This window comes from Hypanus sabinus, chromosome X1, assembly GCF_030144855.1.
Source record: "Hypanus sabinus isolate sHypSab1 chromosome X1, sHypSab1.hap1, whole genome shotgun sequence".
Taxonomy (NCBI): Eukaryota; Metazoa; Chordata; class Chondrichthyes; order Myliobatiformes; family Dasyatidae; genus Hypanus; species Hypanus sabinus.
In genome coordinates this window covers 39,389,658-39,408,605 of record NC_082738.1, presented here as the reverse complement: position 1 = coordinate 39,408,605, position 18,948 = coordinate 39,389,658, and the positions used below count along the sequence as shown (strand labels likewise).

The 18,948-nt window shown below is 40.4% G+C and overlaps 1 long non-coding RNA gene and 1 other non-coding gene across 2 annotated transcripts in view; one reads left to right on the top strand and one right to left on the bottom strand.

Annotated features, from left to right (window-relative positions):
* Positions 1 to 18,948, top strand: part of LOC132384843 (uncharacterized) — a 159,179-nt gene that overhangs the window by 11,794 nt on the left and 128,437 nt on the right. The gene's annotated exons all lie outside the window — the stretch shown is intronic.
* Positions 10,002 to 10,110, bottom strand: LOC132385016 (U6 spliceosomal RNA). The gene has a single exon (XR_009509054.1). It is a non-coding gene; the product is annotated as a U6 spliceosomal RNA (small nuclear RNA).

Sequence of the window (18,948 nt, the reverse complement as noted above, 5' to 3'; positions counted from 1 at the left end):
TTAACGAACACTTTAATCTTACTGATCTGTCCTAGTTTCTGAGATAAATGATGAGACACTACTGTTCTTAGGGCGACTTTACAGAGCACCCATTCATTTTGGGCTTCATATTATGTTTGGTGCTTCAGTAGGATATTTTGGTGAAGTGTACCTTTTAGCTCTAAAGCTTTCTGTACTAATACAACTGCAGATGTTTGTTGAATTGTTTTTTTTGCTGAAAGAGTTGTATCTTTTTTGGGCTGATGGAATGTTCATTTTTACCATTGACAATGCTGAGTGTATTTAAAGGTGCTGAATAGAGCGATCCATGTGGCTGACAAAAGGAGTTACGGACTGCATAAAAGCCAAGGAAAGGGCATATAAGGTAGCAAAAGTTGATGATTGGGAAGCTTTTAAAATCCAACAAAAGGCAACTAAAAAGCTATAAAAAGGGATGAGGGCAGACTAGTCAATAATATAAAGCAATATTATTATATTATAATAATAAAAACCAAAAGTTTTTTCAGTTATATGAAGAATAAAAGGGAAGTAAGAGTTGTTATTGGACTACTGGAAAATAATGCTGGTGAGGTAGTAATGGGCAGATGAACTTAATGGGTACTTTGCATCTGTCTTCACTGTGGAGACACTAGCAGTGTGCCAGAGGTCCGTGAGTGTCAGGGAGCAGGAGTGAGTGCCGTTGCTATTACAAAGGAAAAAGTGCCAGGCAAACTCAAAGATCTTAAGGTGGATAAGGCACCTGGGCCAGGTGGACTACATTCCAGAGTTCTGAGAGAGGTTGCTGAAGAGATAACAGATGCATTGGGCATGATCTTTCAAGAATCACTTGATTCTGGCATGGTCCTGGAGGACTGGAAGATTGCAAATATCACTCCAGCCTTTAAGAAGAAAGGAAAGCAAAAGAAAGGAAATTATAGGCCAGTTAGCCTAACCTCAGTGGTTGGGAAAGTGTTGGAGTCTATTGTTAAGGATGAAGTTTTGAGGTATTTGGAGATTAATGATAAAATAAGTCAAAGTCAGCATGGTTTCTGTCAAGGGAAATCTTGCCTGACAGATCTGTTGGGGTTCTTTGAGGAAGTAACAAGCAAGGTGGACAAAGGAGAGGACGTGGATGTCATTTACTTAGATTTTCAGAAAGCGTTTGGTAAGGTGCCACACATGAGGCAACTTAACAAGATAAAATCCTATGGCATTACAGGAAAGAAACTGGCATGGATAGCGAACTGGCTGACTGGCAGGAGGGCAGCAAGTGGGAATAAAAGGAGTTTTTTTCTGGTTGGCTGCTAGTGACTAGCGGTGTTCCTCAGGGGTCAATATTGGGACCACTACTTTTCACATTGTCAATGATTTAGATGTTGGAATTGATGGCTTTGTGGCAAAGTTTGTGGATGATAAGTGGAGGGGTAGGTGGTGCTGAGGAAGCAACGCGATTACAGCAGGACTTAGACAAATTGGATGAATGGACAAAAAAGTGGCAGATGGAATACAGTGTTGGGAAATGTATAATAATGCATTTTGGTGAAATGAACAGTAGTATGGACTATTATCCAAATAGGGAGAAGGTTCAAACATCAGAGGTGCAGATGGACTTAGGAGTCCTCATGCAAGGTTCCCAGAAGGTTAATTTACAGGCTGAGTCTGTGGTATAGAAGGCAAATGTAATGTCGGCATTTATTTCAAGGGGAATAGAATATAAAAGCAAGGAGATAATGCTGAGCCTTTACAAGACACTAGTCAGGTTGCATGGAGTATTGGGCCCCATATATTAGAAAGGATGTGTTGTCATTGGAGAGAGTCCAGAGGAGGTTCACGAGGATGATTCCGGGATTGAAGCGGTTATCATATGAGGAGCATTTGGCAGCTTTGGGCCTGTACTCACTGGAGTTTAGAAGAATGTGGGGGGCTGTCATTGAAACCTACCGAATGTTGAAAGGACTAGATAAGGTGAATGTGGAGAGGATGTTTCCTGTGGTGAGGGTATCCAGTACTAGAAGGCACAGCATCAAAATTGAGGGGTGACCCTTTGGAACAGAGGTAAGGAGGAGTTATTTTCACCAGAGTAGTAAGTATGTGGAATGCTCTGCCACAGACTGTGTTGGAGGCGAAGTCCATGATAATATTTAAGGCAGAAGTTGATAGTTTCCTGATCAGTTAGGGCGTCAAAGGATATGGCGAGAAAGCAGGCGTATGGGATTGAGTAGGATCTGGAATCAGCCGTGATGGAATGGCGGATCAGACACAATGGGCTAAATGGCCTAATTCTGCTTCAATCTCTTATGGTCTTATGCAGATCATGCACAAGATGTCAAAGTATATTGAGTTAAGTACAATTTTATTTTGGTATGGCTGCAGTGCTAAGTGAATTTTAAAGAAAATACTTTTAGACATGGGAATGGTGTTATGGTAGAACATCTGATACTCCTGACATTAAATTACACTCCGTGCCAAAAATTCACTATAAAACATCTCATCCAGGTAGTCTGAGCTGTAGCAAGTATGATTCAGTGGTTGTTTTATTTTAATCATTTGCTGCCTACTTCATGTCCTTTTCCAGACAAATTTCAGAATACCTAAAGTAATTTGTCCTCCTTTGCACAAAAATGTTCCTCAAATTTCACTGGAATTTTTCTCAGTGTTGTGATTGTTAATTTTGTACTATCACATTCACAGGTTTGTAATGATGAAACTGGGACTACTTTTGCTTTGCATTTTAATGTGATTTGTGCTACTTCTGTTGCTGGATTTTCACTGTGAATCATATTTGCATTGACGCATTGGTTGTTCAGCTGGTGGAAAACCATCATTTCAGTAGGGTTCCCAGGTGTTTGATAATGTGCCTGTTATACTTGATATAAAATCTCTTAGAGGGGAGAAACCTTTTTTTTAATAAATCTTAAAATTGTGGTCTGAATCTCCTTGATTACTGAAGTGAATCAAAGATGCATCTTGAAAGATATTCTTGTTATTTAGCTCTGGAGCCCATCTGAGCAACAATTTTAATGTTTGGGGAAATAAACGTTTTAGGAACAGTTTCTTTTTTCTTTTCTTATCGTGTATTGCTGCTGCAAAACAACACCGGGGCACTTATCTGTTTTCATGTGGATGTTTGTGAAGTAAAAGAATTTCAGGATGTGCCTATTGAACCTATTGATTTCACAATATATGTCAGTGATATTAAACCTGATTCTGATTTTTGAAATGTTCTGTATGCATTTAACATAAAGGACTTTTAACCACGCCGCAGGTTTATTCTTGGTTTAAAAATCTTTGTTTTCAACAGTAGAATTTTCTGAAATGTCAAATGTTGGGTAAATTGATGAATTGGGGAGAAAACATTTCGCAGATGGAATAAGGGAAAAGTAGGACATTTTCTCCAAAGGAAGAAAGTTCTGTTGTGGTTTTTTAATTAATTTCTGAGAAAAAACATTTCTGGTTGGTAGAAATTAATAGCACTGTTGTTGCTTCAGCGGAGATAGAAATATCTTGCCAAAGACTAATTATTATAGAACTTCCCACTGCTACTCTACATAAACATCTGCTCATTCCAAACTTCGCTGCCTGCGTTTTGTTCACCGATTATGCCTGTGTTTGCGAACTCGTACCAGATTCAAATCTGAATACATTTCAAATATGATATCTTCATTATCTTTGTTTTCAAGTTTCCCAATCACTTCTCTTTCTACCCACTTCCATCCTTGCAACACCTTCCAGTCCTCTAAATCTTGTAGGTTCCTATCCTCTGGTTTTGGAGGTGGGTTCTTCTGTTATTAATTGCCCTATTGATGGCTGTTGGTTTCAGCTCTGGAAATATCTCCCCCTTTTCTTTCTTCTCCTCCTTTATCTTAAAAAATCATTCTTCCTTTAGAGGCTTTGATGATCTGCCCTGATATTGCTCTCTGACTTGATCTTAAAGGTTTGTCTGATACTATTAACAGGAAGTCATGGTTGCACCCTTGTTTAATATAGTGGCTAAATGAGGCAGAAGTTGCTATTTTGGAGTTTGTGTTAGACCGTTCATACATTGTAGCTGGTTTGGATTAATCAAATTATAGATGGATTTATCTTCCTCATTCACAGATATCAAGTCTCGGATAACTGTTTGGTTTTCTGGAAGTGTTTCCACTTTTTATGATACTCCATACTTTCTTGATTTCAGTCCCTTTGTTGCATAACATTGTATTCTGCTGTTGTGAGCAATGCCATGGGAAGTAGGCTGATATATTTTTTAAAAAAAACTAGTCTTGTTTCTGACAGGTACTTTTTATAAATGTCACACATGCTTCCTGACATACTTTCCCTTCACACTTTGATGATGACATGCTATTGCCTGACTCACCACCAGCAATAACAGACTATAAAAGAAAACAGCTGCAGTGATCAGCTGGGGGCTTTTAGATGATGGTTATAAACCACAGGAACAGTTTGAGATTATTGCCTTGTAAAATCATTGGAGTGTAACACTCCAATGTATCTTTTTATTCTCTTTCTAGCCTTGTACAGGATCATTTTACAGTAATTTTTCATGAATATCTTTGAACAAAGACCGTAGAATTGAAGTATCAGTCTGAGAAATGTAGTTAATAAAACCAGCTATAAAGTATTTGCACCTATGTAATTTGACATTTGCTAGAAAAAAACATATTTAAGGAATAGATAATAAAGTATTTTGTGTAGAGGCCACTGTATCAATGGACCTGTTTGTCTTTGTCATGCATGAATCTCTTTTTCTCTTGTATGTGTACTTTACACCTGTTCTCTTATGTCAGTTTTTTTTTGCCCATGTGCTCTACCCCTTTCTTCCGTTTGGTGTGTGTCTGTCTAAATGAATGACATGGTTTTGAAGGTGAACAGGGCACTATTTATCCCTTTTTCTCCTCTTTGGGAATCCCTAGGGCTCAATGATGACTTACTTCCACTCCAAGTCACTGATGAGGCCAAAATGGGACCAGCAGACGCTACCACACGTGGGGCAGGTGCTGCCTGATATGATGGGTGGATAGATTGTGAGCTGGTTCCCTCTGCAGACAGTTACTTTTAGCTCCTACATGTATTTATCCCTCAGTCAGCAGTACTGAAATACAGCAGTACCTTTCATTATGTCATCGCGACTCATTGGAACATATCTGCAAATTCATGACCATCTTTTCCATGTGACAACAGTGACCACACTTCAGATAAATGCAAATAAAATACTTTAGGTTAATCTTGAGGTTGTGAATGTAGTTTTTAAGAACTGTATGTCTTTGCTTTGAACTTTGGAATTTTTTTTTTTGTTTCTGTTTTTCTTGTGCCAAAAACAGAGACTGTGGAAAAAAAAGTGTTACTGACTATTCAGGATGCCAGAGGGTGCATATATACTTATTCAGTGGGCAAGGGATTAGGTGTAATGTGGCTATCAAGAAAACTTGGGTAGTGTGGGAGAGACTGTTTGGGACACCAGAGGGTGTGTGTATATTAATTTAGGGAATTCTTTGTGTGTGTCTATGTGTGGGAAAACCTGAGAATCAAAGCCTCAGATAGGCAAATGTGCAGAAGTATTTAAATTTCTACATAAAAGGGATACAGCAACATCATGGAGTCAACTGCGAAGGGGGGAGAACTCACAGAGCATATGCTCCATAAACTTGAGAAGGTTGAACCTTGAGTGAACGGAGCCTGGTGGGTTAAGACCTGGAGCCCAGAGGAACATTGGTAGTGCTGGAAAAACTAATCAAAGAGGAAGGGAGATAAAGCAGCAGTTGTTCTGTGCCATGTATATTTGCAAGAGAGAACTAAGTGTCTGGAATAACATAGCATACACATAGTAGAGCTACAGAGGAAATACAGGGAACAGTGAACTGGACAGATTGAAGGAACAGTTAGAACATTTATGGAGAGGGAGCTGTTGGTGAAAAACAGGCTGAACAATTAGAACAGTACAAGAATGAATTAGTCAGGGATCTGAGCAGAATGTGATGCCTAGCAGGTGACCACTCCAATCATCAGGGACTGGAGCCAAAATGGTGTATATGAGTTACTTGTCACTAGTTCCAAAATATGTGGGCCAGACACAAGCAAAAAAATGTGGTCAGGTGAAGATAAACCCAGTTAAAATAGAGGGGGATCTGCATAAACCCCATAAGCATTATCCTATGAAATCTGATGCACTGACAGCTGTCCAAATTATAGTGAAGATACTAAAACACCAGAGGATATTACAAGAGACCTCGTTGACCACTAACTTCCCTAAATGGCCAGTAAAGAAACCCGATGGATCATCTCAGTTAACAATAGACTATACCATCCTCAATAAAATCACACTGAGATGGCATCCCATTGCGGCCAACCCTGCCACAATCCTAAGTAGCCTGTCTCCAGAGCACAAAATTTTCGGTCTTGGACATTAATAGATTTTGGGGGCTCCCACTAGCACTCGAGTCCCAAGACCAATTGCCTTCAGTGTGAGTGAACAGCACTATATGTGGATCAGACTTGCCCAGGGTTCCACAATAGCCCAGGCATTTTTCATAAGGTTATGGCACAGACTTTGGTTCTCAGTTTAACACCTAACTGCTCAACCATCTTACAATATGTAGATGATCTACTAATTGCCTCGGAAGATGAAGCAGGAAACTTGGGGGCGATAGCCAGTGTTTTAGAAATAATGTGGGATGAAGGGTTTAAAGCTAGCCTACACAAGGCTCAGATAGGGAAACAAACTGTACAGTACCTAGGATACATCTTTTTGCAGGAAAGAAAGGACATGTCAGATGACAGACATTCTGTAATCAGTTCCATGCCCTGGCCAGTCAATGTAGGTAGGGGAGTGAGGAAGATGATGGGTCTATTCAATTACTGCCGTAACTCCACTAGTGGCTCCAATACAGATCTTAATCAAAGGAGGGAAGCCCCCTCTGGAGTAAAGTGGGATCCAGGTGAGGACAATGTTTTTACAGATAATCAATGAGAGGACACAGTCTTAAGGTGCTTGGAAGTAGGTACAGAGGAGATGTCGGGTAAGTTTTTTACGCAGAGAGTGGTGAGTGCGTGGATGGGCTGCTGGCGATGGTGGTGGAGGCGGAAACAATAGGGTCTTTTAAGAGTCTCCTGAATGGGTACCTGGAGCTTAGAAAAATAGAGGGCTATGGGTAACACTAGGTAATTTCTAAAGTAAGTATATGTTAGGCACAGCATTGTGGGCCAAAGGGCCTGTATTGTGCTGTAGGTTTTCTGTGTTTCTATAAAGAAAGCCCTGGTCTCTGAACCTGCGCTAAGGTTACCCGATGTGGCTCGCCCCTTTCACCTTTACTGCAGCAATGAGGGAGGGTATGTCAACGCAGTGGTGGTGCAGGCCCACAGAGACACAAGAAGACTGGTGGCATATAATTCAACAAAGCAGGCACCTGTTGTAGCCACTGTGTAGCAGTGTTAGACTGTTGCAGCGTGGGCAGTGCAAGAATGTGAACCTGTTGTGATGATGGGTCAACTTGTATTGCGCACTCCCGATACCATTATAGAGCTCCTAAACACATGGAGGCTGAGAGCAGTCACCAACAGCAGAAGGGCTGCTTGGGAGGCAGTTCTCATCCCCAATAAATCAGTGACAATAGTAGTAAAGGACACTGGAGTGGACCCCACAAGCACCATCCTAACAGAGGTGGAGACACACGAGTGCCAAATAGAAGTAGCAGGAAGAAGATATCGGTGTGACGGAAACACTTCTGGAAGGGGAAGCAGAGGAAATTTTTATAGATGGGTTTCAGAGGTACATAGATGGAAAGTCACAGACTGAATGGGCCAAGGTGAAAGAACCAGGTGAGGAATTAGATGCAGGAGCACTGCCAGGAGGTTGCTCAGCTCGGGTGGTGGAACTGGTGTCCCTGATAGACGCACTGCACTACAGTAAGGGTAGATGAGCAAATATATGTACAGGCAGCCGGTATGCCTTCTGGGTGGTGCATGATTATCTGATGGTTTGGGCATGACGAGGATTTGTAACCTCAACATGAGCAGATATACAACATGGATATCTATGACAACAACTGCTGGAAGCCTGGGGTTGCCAGCAGAGGTGGCAGCGTTTAAAGTAAAGGCTCACCAGAAGGGAAATGAGTGGACAGATATCAGGGCAAAAAGGGCAGCAAAAGGACAAGAAGCAACTGAAATTGCAAATGTGCAGGAAAAAACTACTGCAGCCAGCTTAGTAAAATTGTATGAAGGGGTGGAGGCAGAAGAGAAGGAGAAATGGAGGAGAGAGGAAGCAGATGGGAGCTGGACTCAATGGGAGGCAGGAGTCGTGGTAGCCCCACCATGTATTAAGCAAATACTGTACTACTGAAGTTATATCTTGGGGTAATGCATCATGGAAGACACAGCATGATTGTGACCCTCCAGGTGGCCAGGGTTGGGCAGAGATGTTGAGAAATTCTGCCACTGTTGTATCATTTGTGCCCAGGAAAACCCCGATATGGGCATAAATGTGCAGTTGGCAAATCAGCCACGGCCAAGGGCACCCTGGGAAAACATCCAGATAGACTTCATGGGACTCCTGCTAAAAAGCAGGGGGAGAAAGCTATTGTCTGGATCACTTCACCCGGTGGATAAAGGTTTTCCCAGTGAGATTGCACTGCCAGCACAGTGGCACGGATTTTAGCTCAGGAAGTTATCCCCAGGTGGGGAACCCCAGTCCAGGTGGATTCAGATCAAGGAGCATATTTCACAGAGAAAGTGATGAAGGAAATGTGCTGACCGTAAGTGGTTTAGTAATTCCACATACCCGACCATCCTCAGAGTTCAGGAATGGTAGAAAGGATGAACCGAAGAATTAAAACTGCCTTTGCTAAAGTTATAACAGAGACGAGAAGGGCATGGGTTGATGTGTTGCCAGGAATCCTGATGAGATTGCAAGCAACCCCAAACAGCACGCTGAGTCTCAGCCCCTATGAATCACTGATGGGCGAGCAATACAACTCCCTTATGGGGTGATTATGGGTTGTGGTGAACCTGGAATGTGAAGGGATAAAATGACCCAGTAAGTAAAGGACCTGTGTAACCAATTTAGTGTTGAGGGACCGAGCAAGATAACAGCAATGCATTGTTTATTAGAGAGTTAGAGGGAGAAAAGACAATCCTCCCTCAGCTGGGAGACCAAGTCTTGATAAGGGAGCTACCTGAAAAGGCAGGGTTTGCTCCCAGGTGGACAGGGCCACAGGTGATGCTTCTGATACCTGACACTTGTGTTTGTGTACAGACCCAGCGAGGCAGCCAGTAGAAATGCTGGACTCGGATTAAACCGTATGACTCACCTTTTTATCGGCCCAACAGACAGAACAAGGGATCAAGTCCACTCATTAACGGTCATTACAAAGAAGCTAAGTGATGAACACCAGCCTGCTGTATCATGTCTGACCATACCTGATAGAAGTAGATCTGCAGATGAACGAGAATGGAAATATTAGTACTGGACGGAGTGGGAGAGTGTCAGTGAACTGTGAATAAAGTTTAAAGGACAATGGTAACTATACTTCATAATGCACAGTGGTTCTTGGATGTAGATGATTAGTTGTAAGGATTAGAATAGAAGGATATTGGAGGGAAAATAGATGGGAAGGGATCAGAGTTAAGGCAGAGATGTCAAATTCCACAACCTCAATGGCAGAGCAGACTGAGAAAGAGAAGAAATCGCACACAATGTCAAAATGGAGTGACACAAATAAGCTGAGCTCTTTCAGTGGTTGGGCCAGCGATTGAAAGGACAATCCAGGAGGAGGTGCCACCAGTTCAAGGTCCTTGCAACTATTCAAGTAGAGACCACCCTAAACCTTCTTAAAGATCAATTAAAAAGACTGTCAGGATCTCATTCTGATAATTTTTTTGTCATGGCATGGAATGTGAGCTGTTGCCTGTAAACATGAAACAAAGTTACCCTCCTATGACCCTGCCCACTGAGTAACTACTGACAGCTATAAGAGATTGAAGGGGCGAAGATAATGTGATCAAATTTCTTGAGTATTTTTTTCTAAAAAAAAATGGAACGCTTCACGAATTTGCATGTCATCCTTGCGCAGGGGCCATGCTAATCTTCTCTGTATCGTTCCAATTTTTTAGTATATGTGCTGCTGAAGCGAGCACTGGAGTATTTTATTGCTATCTTTATGCAGTGTTGCGGATAGCCATTTAAGGGTGTTAGACAGTGTAGATGTAGGTACACATAGGTTAGTAATTGGGGAAGGGATTTAAAGTGAAGAGCATTTTCACTGCCCCACTTAATTAGATCCTGCTAAAAGTTTGGCCTTCGTGGGACAGATTTCTGTTCAGGGGCCAAGAGGAGAGCATGTTGGGGAGTAATCTAGAGTTGTGTGAATATAGCAGACATCAATTCAAACAAGAACCAGGCTTCAGTTCTTATTGTAAATGTAAGTAAGTTCAGGAAGCTTGCAATTAGCCTTCTGTTTTTTTTTGTAAATTGCAAGCAGTAAATTGAAGGTAAAAGCACAGACTTCCCCATAGACCAAGAGATTGCATATGTAAGAGCCAAACATTAAAACAGTTGAGATTGTGTAAATTGGTTTGCATCAAACCAGGCAAAATGGCTAAATTTATTTGCTCCACTGTGACCTGAGTTCAAGCTGGCAGACCAGGGTGATGTTGTCACTTAGCATATCAAACATGGCCACAGGTATAGGCAATCAATGGTTTTTGTGTACTTACCATATTTGTGTACTCTGACAGCCCTTACAACATTAATTTTGGGTGCCTGTCTCTCTTGTCAAAAGACTTTAGAATATTTGTGTTAATTAGTTGCTCCCAAAGGTGTTTGGACCTTCAGAGGTGTCTTATCAATTACAATGTGCTTCCACTATGTACCTCAAAGGAGCCATTTGTCAACCCAAAGGATTGAAGTAAACAAACTGTTTTGTTGTGAAACCATACTCAATTATCTACTTTTCATCACAAATATGGGAAACAGGAAGAACAGCATAACTAATTATTTTTCCCTCTCAATTGCATTATTCTTATAAGATCAGTTGCAGTCAACTCCAAAAGTAACTTCATTCAGATTTTTCAGCTTTTATTTTAATGCTTATTTCAAATGTCAAGTTAAAATTGACTTGGAATGCCATAGATTCTGTCGGATGTCATATGGTATATAGTGTTTGCTTTTTAGTTATGGACTTTGGTCTTTCAACATTTTTTAAAAGACCGGCAGTGGGATCATATAGTCTTTCTTGCTTAAAACTATTAAATCATATACCAGAATTGTTATTTTAGATATGGTACCATTTAAAATGTTGTCCATCTTGGAAGCATGTGCCAATGGTTGACCTGTGGTCAAAAGCTTGTTACTTTTTCTCTGCCAAGGGAGGCAAGCATGATGGTTGTTATGTGTTTGGTGAAACACTAAAATTTTATGTATCTATACCTCTTAAGGGAAAGGCACTCGAGTTGTTGTCCTTTGCACACTGGTTGAACATCCAAGTTGATGCGGTCATTCATTGATTCTATTATGGAGTATGCCTGCAAGAAAATGAATCTCAGGGTTGTATATGATGACATATATGTACTTTGATAATTGATTTTGAACTTTGAATATATTCAGAGTCAGAAAAACAGAAGCTAGTGCCACAGGCTCGGGATGGTAACACAGTGATATCTTGGAATCCTAAAGGAACAAATTTTGATACAATATTCAAAAATTTCTTCGAATGTTTATGAAAATGTTGGCAGTTGAAACTAATTATATTCAACAGAATTGCTGTTCACTAGGTAATTCTATCCAAAGTAATCCCAGATGGGAGACTGAATTTTGGTGTATGGATGAAGAGGTTCTGAAACATCCTTTAACTTCATATCAGTTTTAACTTGATAAATTGCTTCATTTTCTGTTTTGTCTTTAAAGGCATAGATGGAGTCCTGCCAATGTGAACGGATTTTTAAACAAATTGAACAATATGTCAATGTCAATGGAAGATAGACATTTCAATTAACATTCTAGTAGGGAACAAAGCTCTCCAGATGCACAGACTGTCAATGCAGTAATAAAACTAGACTTTTATTGGAGTAGATGATCCCATTTTCTTTAGCTAAATGCCATCTTACCTTATCTATAAAGCATACTTTGTGTGCATTGATACCTCACCAATATTAACTCCTCAGTTGGTATCTTAAACCTAGTGTTGAATATCAGAATGTTGCACATGGTAATATGAAAGAATATAATTTGAGTTCATAACAAATGTGCTGGGCTAAGGGCAGAATTCTTTAATCATTCTTCCTTTGACGGGCATAAGAATGTAAGATTTGTGCTCAAAGCTGGAGAAGTGTTTGAGTCTATAGAACTTTAGGTTCTACTCATGAGTCAACTAACTCATGTACTGTTGTGTTTAACATAGAATAGTACAGCACATTACAGACCCTCAAACCCTGCCTCCCATATAACCCCTCATCTTAAATTCCTCCATATACCTGTCTAGTAGTCTCTTAAACTTCACTAATGTATCTGCTTCCACCACTGACTCAGGCAGTGCATTCCATGCACCAACTACTCTCTGAGTGAAAAATCTTCCTCTAATATCCCCCTTGAACTTCCCTTACCTTAAAGCCATGTCCTCTTGTACTGAGCAGTGGTGCCCTGGGGAAGAGGCACTGGCTGTCCACTTTGTCTGTTCTTCTTAATATCTTGTACACCTCTATCATGTCTCCTCTCATCCTCCTTCTCTCCAGAGAGCAGAGCCCTAGCTCCCTTAATCTCTGATCATAATCCATACTCTCTAAACCAGGCAGCATCCTGGTAAATCTCCTCTGTACTCTTTCCAATGCTTCCACATCCTTCCTATACTGAGGTGACCAGAACTGGACACAGTACTCCAAGTGTGGCCTAACTAGAGTTTTATAGAGCTGCATCATTATGTCGAGTCTCTTAAACTCTCTCCCTTGACTTATGAAAGCTAAAACCCCATAAGCTTTCTTAACTACCCTATCTACCTGTGAGGCAACTTTCAGGGATCAAGACATGTACCCCCAGATCCCTCTGCTTCTCCACACTACCAAGTATCCTGCCATTTACTTTGTACTCTGCCTTGGAGTTTGTCCTTCCAAAGTGTACCACCTCGCACTTCTCCGGGTTGAACTCCATCTGCCACTTCTCAGCCCACTTCTGCATCCTAAAGAGGCAAATTAAGTATATTGTTAGAGACAAGTGTATTCATTTATTCATTCCCCGCTGTTGTTGTTAAAGAGTTAAAGTCTGCCCTGAGCCTTATAGGCTCATCATATTTCCATGGCATGAAGCGACTAAGAGTACGGAGTACGAGACTGCTCTCTCTCCACCCCCCCCCCCCCCCCCCAGATAGGACCCCTTTTGCTGGTACCCATTTTTAGCTGGGTGGACTGGAGCAATGTGTGGTTAAGTGCCTTGTTCAAGGACACAACACGCTGCCTCGGCTGGGGCTTGAACTCACGACCTTCAGATCGCTAGTCCAACGCCTTAACTACTTGGCCACGTGCCATGCTGTTGTTGCTATCCTTGTAATATTTGTCCTTCAGCATTGTAGCAGAGTAGAAGAATAATCCTTAAAAACTTGGAACTCCCTTCTAAAATTGAGCAGCTTTGAATTTTTGTCTTTTTATATTACAGGATGTGATGTTGCCCCTAAGGGCCAACACTTATTCCTTTATGCCCTTGACAAGGTGGTGAAGAGCTGCTGCCTTCAGTGGCTGTAGTTCTTATGATGAAGATGCTCCCATTATGTATTTGAATACTCAAGCTCATTACTCATGAGGTAAAATGGGATGAGCATTCCACAGATGAGGGAAAAAAATGGGCCTGCCATTCAGGCTGAATTGACTTATTTACAGCAGTAAACTCCAGCAAATTTCAGCTTGTCCAAACCTGCTGAACCATGCAAGCCTTCTGGACCCCAGATCTTACTGCAATCCCAGATGCGCTCCAGACCCCAGTGTTTCTGACCTTGACCTTAGGTTGGCTGTACAGTGACTACTGTTAATTAAATACCTGACACAAGACATCAAATAGAATCTAAAATATGGAAAACAGGATTTGCTGACATTTGCAGTAATACATAACTGATCTTGTGATGATGAAAATCTGTGAATAATAGTAAGTCAAGATATAATGACTAATTTAGGGAGTTATGAGTCTTAATTCTTTTAACAATGAAGGAATGATAAAATATTTTCAAGGTGGGATTGTTGTGAATTGGAGCATCATTGTTCCTATGAGCAAGGACAGAAGGTGTTTCTTGCTGGTGGAGTTCACTGGCTTGAAAGGTGGTATTGGAGTGGTCCAGGTGAGTTGTGCTACATTTCTGTAGATGGTACCAACTGTAGCCAAAAATCATGGAGGGTGTATTGCTTGGGATAGGGATGAGATGCCTGGATGATGTAATGCTCTTTATTGGATTGTTGTTGTAATTGAACTGATTCAATTCCAGTTTTGAACAATGGGAGCAGCCTAGGATGCTGATAGCAAGGAATTCAGGGATTGTAGTACCATTGAATGTCAACGATATCTTGTTGCCAAACCCTAGCTCATTGTGGGCACTAGCCACCCCAGCATCCATGACATCTTCAAGGAGCAATGCCTCAAAAAGGCGGCACCCATCATTAGGGAATCCCCATCATTCTGGACATGCCCTCTTCTCATTGCTGCCATCAGGGAGGAGGTACAGGAGCCTGGAGAGTCTTCAGGCAGGAATATCTTCTTCCCCTCTACCATCAGATTTCTGAATGTGCATTGAACTCATGAACACTACATCAGTACTGGAAACAGTGAGGTCATGCGTGGAAAGATGAACAGTGGTTCAGGTCAAACTTTAAATGCTTCATTTTCTTTAATGAAACGTATGGCATCTAATTATATTCTCAGCACCAGGTTGTCCAAGAGCCATTGTTTTTAGTGTTTCATTTGTAGCTTATTGATTATGGCAAACTGACACACTCCTAGTATTTACACTTGTCTATCAAATTCCAGCTTTTGAAGAGGATGTTAGCTGATTCTTTTCATCTGTACTTAGATAAAGTAGCCAAAGTGTGTTCCATGCTCAGTGGAACTTATTAACATACTGAAGAAGACCCACTAACTCTTCATGGTTTTGGCATTTAAACTTCAGAGTTAAAATAATATAGGAGGATATGAATAATAGTACTGTAGGATAGCTTTAAATCTTGTCAATATAGAATTTTAGAGAGATCAGGGGTTGCCCTATAATTGTGCAGTATTATAACATTCGCTTAATTAGCAGATGTCCAGTTCCTGTTCTGTTTTAATGTGCAACTTGGGGCCTTTAGACTCTGTAATTATTCTTAACTGTACTTACTTCCCTTGCAGCTTGACTATTATGCCAGGACTTATTAGTAAGAAGCTAAAGATAGCTTGTGTTTGGTATGATATAACTAAGTTGTCATTATTGTTTTTTCTTCCCCTCTTGGTAGGAAACCTCAGCTAGTGGCTTAGAGTACAACTGACAAAAATGATCTCACGCATAGAAAATCCAGCTGTAAATACAGCCTGCCACAGATGTCGAAATTGCTGTGTTTCTGTAATTGCTTCATATCTAGCATATCATCAAGGGAATATAAATAAGCCAAGTTGTGTGAATTAGGATGGGGGATTTTTGATAACAACACTGTGTGCATTCTTTCAAATTCCACTTTTCAAGATTCCAAATTTTTTAATGTCATTTCCTGTACACAACTATAAAGGAGAACACAGTAATTGTTACTCCAGATCTGATGCAGTACAAAAAGCATAGAAGATAAAGAACATGTTAATAATAAAAAACAATAAATGTAAATACATAAGAAAGCTTATACACAGAGATCGATTGTATGTCTAAAATTGACACTAGGTTATACATAAGGTGACTGAAAGGGAATAATAAAGTGGTGGTGTTGGAGTTAGTGGGTGGAGATGTTGATCAAACTTACTGCTTGGGGAAAGTAACTGTCTTTTGAGTCTGGTGGTCCTGGCATGGTTGCTATGTAGCCTTCTCCCTGATGGGAGTGGAGCAGTTTGCGAGCAGGGTGTATGGGAATCTTCATGATGTTACTGGCACTTTTCTGTATACATGTCCTTGATGGTGGGTAGGCTGGTGCCAGTGATGTGTTGGGCAGCTTTGGTTACCGGTTGTAGAGCCTTCCTGTCTGTTGCAGTGCAGTTTTTCGTACCATGCAGTGATGCAGCTGGTTAGGATGCTCTCCACTGCGCATCTGTAGAATGATGTGAGTATGGATGTGCAAAGTTCATAATATAATTAATATAATTGCTTTATTAGAAATTGACTTATAACATCATAATTATTCCTGGAGTTCAGCTAATGTTTGTTTAAGGAAATGAAGCCTGGAACCTGATCAAATTGTTGAATATTTTCACAGAAGCCATTGGAAATGGGAATGAACCTTTGATCCACCATGTCTGCACTGACCATCAGTCACCCAGTTTCTTAATCCTGTTCTTTAAATCTACATTACATATTCCCCTTCCTACCCCAACTCTTGTGTCACTCCCTTTCCCCAGGGGCAGTTTAAAATAGCTAATTAGACCAGCATTTCTTGGCATGTAGAATGAAACTGGAGCATTCCGTGGAAAGGCATGCAGTCATAGGGAAAATGAAGACCACACAATGTCTCTCTGGTTATGAGGATTAACAGTGCTAACCTGTGCTAAACTAACTAGTTTGAGAATACTAGCTGATTGTTTGGTAAAGTGATTATAAAAAAAATTACGGTATAAATTTAGGCTCTTATTTCAAATCTTTTAAATACTTCAAGAGAGAAAATGAATGCTATTGTGATGTTTTGTTCACGAAAATTCAAGTCTGCAAAATCCAGTCTTGTTCACTCCTATTGGTAATTTGCAGATGAGGTTTGATACAGAAACCTTTAACACACTTCCTGAGTATCAGCTTGAAGCCCTGAACAGGGAGCGTCAACATGAATGTAATTTGATCTACTGATTAAGCACTTGAGTTATCTGCAGAAATGCACTTTAATGTAACTAGAAAGAACAATTTAATATAATTGACTGGAGAAGGTTTAAATTTTAGAAATAAATGTAATACCAATAAATTGTAGAATCCTGTTTTATTCACAATTTATTTTTTTATATATGGGTAAAGCATATAATTTTGTGGCTTTTAAGATTTCTGAATTTATTTTCTGAAGTCTTTCAGAATGTATTAAGCTGAAGATGCATTTACTCCCAGAAAAAGCATGGTTTGGACATTCCACACAAGAAATGAGGATAGAACAGGTGCTGAAGTTCATGTAGTGCTAAAGTTCTGTGCCTGGGTGGTGCTAGTGTGCTTTATAATGAACTCCCAATGCTATTGTTAACCTCTGGTACAGAAAAGCTAGCGTTAAAACTGAATATTTAATAAAAACCAATATCATTATGAATGAAATATTCCTTTTTATCTACCCAGACTAAATTCATGTAGTTCTAACTATAATTCTGTAACTGTGCTTAGATTTGCAGTGCTATTTTTAAAACTAATATCTTTTTGCCTTTGACAAAGTACACCGGAATAAACTTGCATAATACTGTTTATGGCATGGCAGGTGCAGTCATGTAGAAATATTGGCATTTGCTTTTCTAAGAAAAGGTTAATGAATGCTCCCATTTAGTGGACCCCTTTGGAAGCCTGTTATTCATACATTTCATGCAGCACTGAGGAAAAATAATATTTTATTTTATTTAGTGATACGGCAGGGAGTAGGCTCTTCTGGCCTTTTAAGCCATGCCGCCCCACAACCCCAATTAACCTTAACCTAATCATGAGACAATTTACAATGACCAGTTAACCTATCTGATGCATCATTAGACTGTGAGTGGAAACCAGAGGACTCAGGAAAAACACACACATTCCACAGGGAGGACGTACAGAGACTCCTTACAGATGGCGTTGGAATTGAACTCTGTAATGCCTCAAGCTGTAATAGTGTCCTGCTAACTGCTACACTCCTGTGGTATAATGTAGTAATAATAAATTAACAGGTGAAAGTTACCAGGTTGGCTCTCCTGAGGACTACAACAGTAAAGGTGAACCTGAAACTAGATTAAATTAGCTTTATTTGTCACATATACATTGAAATATACAGTGAAATGTATCATTTGGCATCAAATTAAATTAGCGAGGATGGACTAGGGCAGCCTGCAAGTGTTACCATGCTTTTGGCATCACATAGCATGCCCATAGCTCTCTAACCCTAACCATATGTCTTTGGAGTGTGGAGGAAACTGCAGCACCTGGAGGAAACCTATGCAGTCACATAGAGAACATATAAATTCCTTACAGCCAGTGGTGGGAATTGAATACCAATCAGTGACCGCTGGCGCTGTAAAGCGATGCGCTACCTGCTACTCTACCATGCTGCACCACCAGCTACTGATTTTTTTTTCATTAACACTCATTTCATGGAAAGACTTTTCCTGTTTTACCTGTTCTGAGGTTAAGTACCACCAGATCCAGAGCAATGTGGTTTACTCATCTGCTCACTGAACTGGCCTAGTTAGGTGAAAAGACCATAAGACATAGGAACAGAATTAGGCCATTTGGCCCATTGAGTCTGCTCCACAAACCAGTTACAAGTATTAAAAGCTATCCAGCTACCCAGTCATTTAAAACTGTTTTGATCACCTATTATGTGTTTATAGCTCTGGTAATTTTCGCTCAACATTTGGAATGTTTCACTGCATTGAAAGTATTATGTAAATGCAGACTTTGCTGTGTATTTGCTATTGTGTTTGTGTACATCATTTTTTGATATGTGACCTCCAGGGAAAGTTGGAGTAGGCACTTAACACTGTTCTGCTCCATTCCTCCATTGATAATTGGACCCTGTCGTACTTTGTTTAATTTGACAGTTTGAGGAGCGAATGGGGACAGGGAATTCTCCTGCAGAACCATTTAGTGGAAAATAACATTTTCAAAACAGTGATGCATTGCA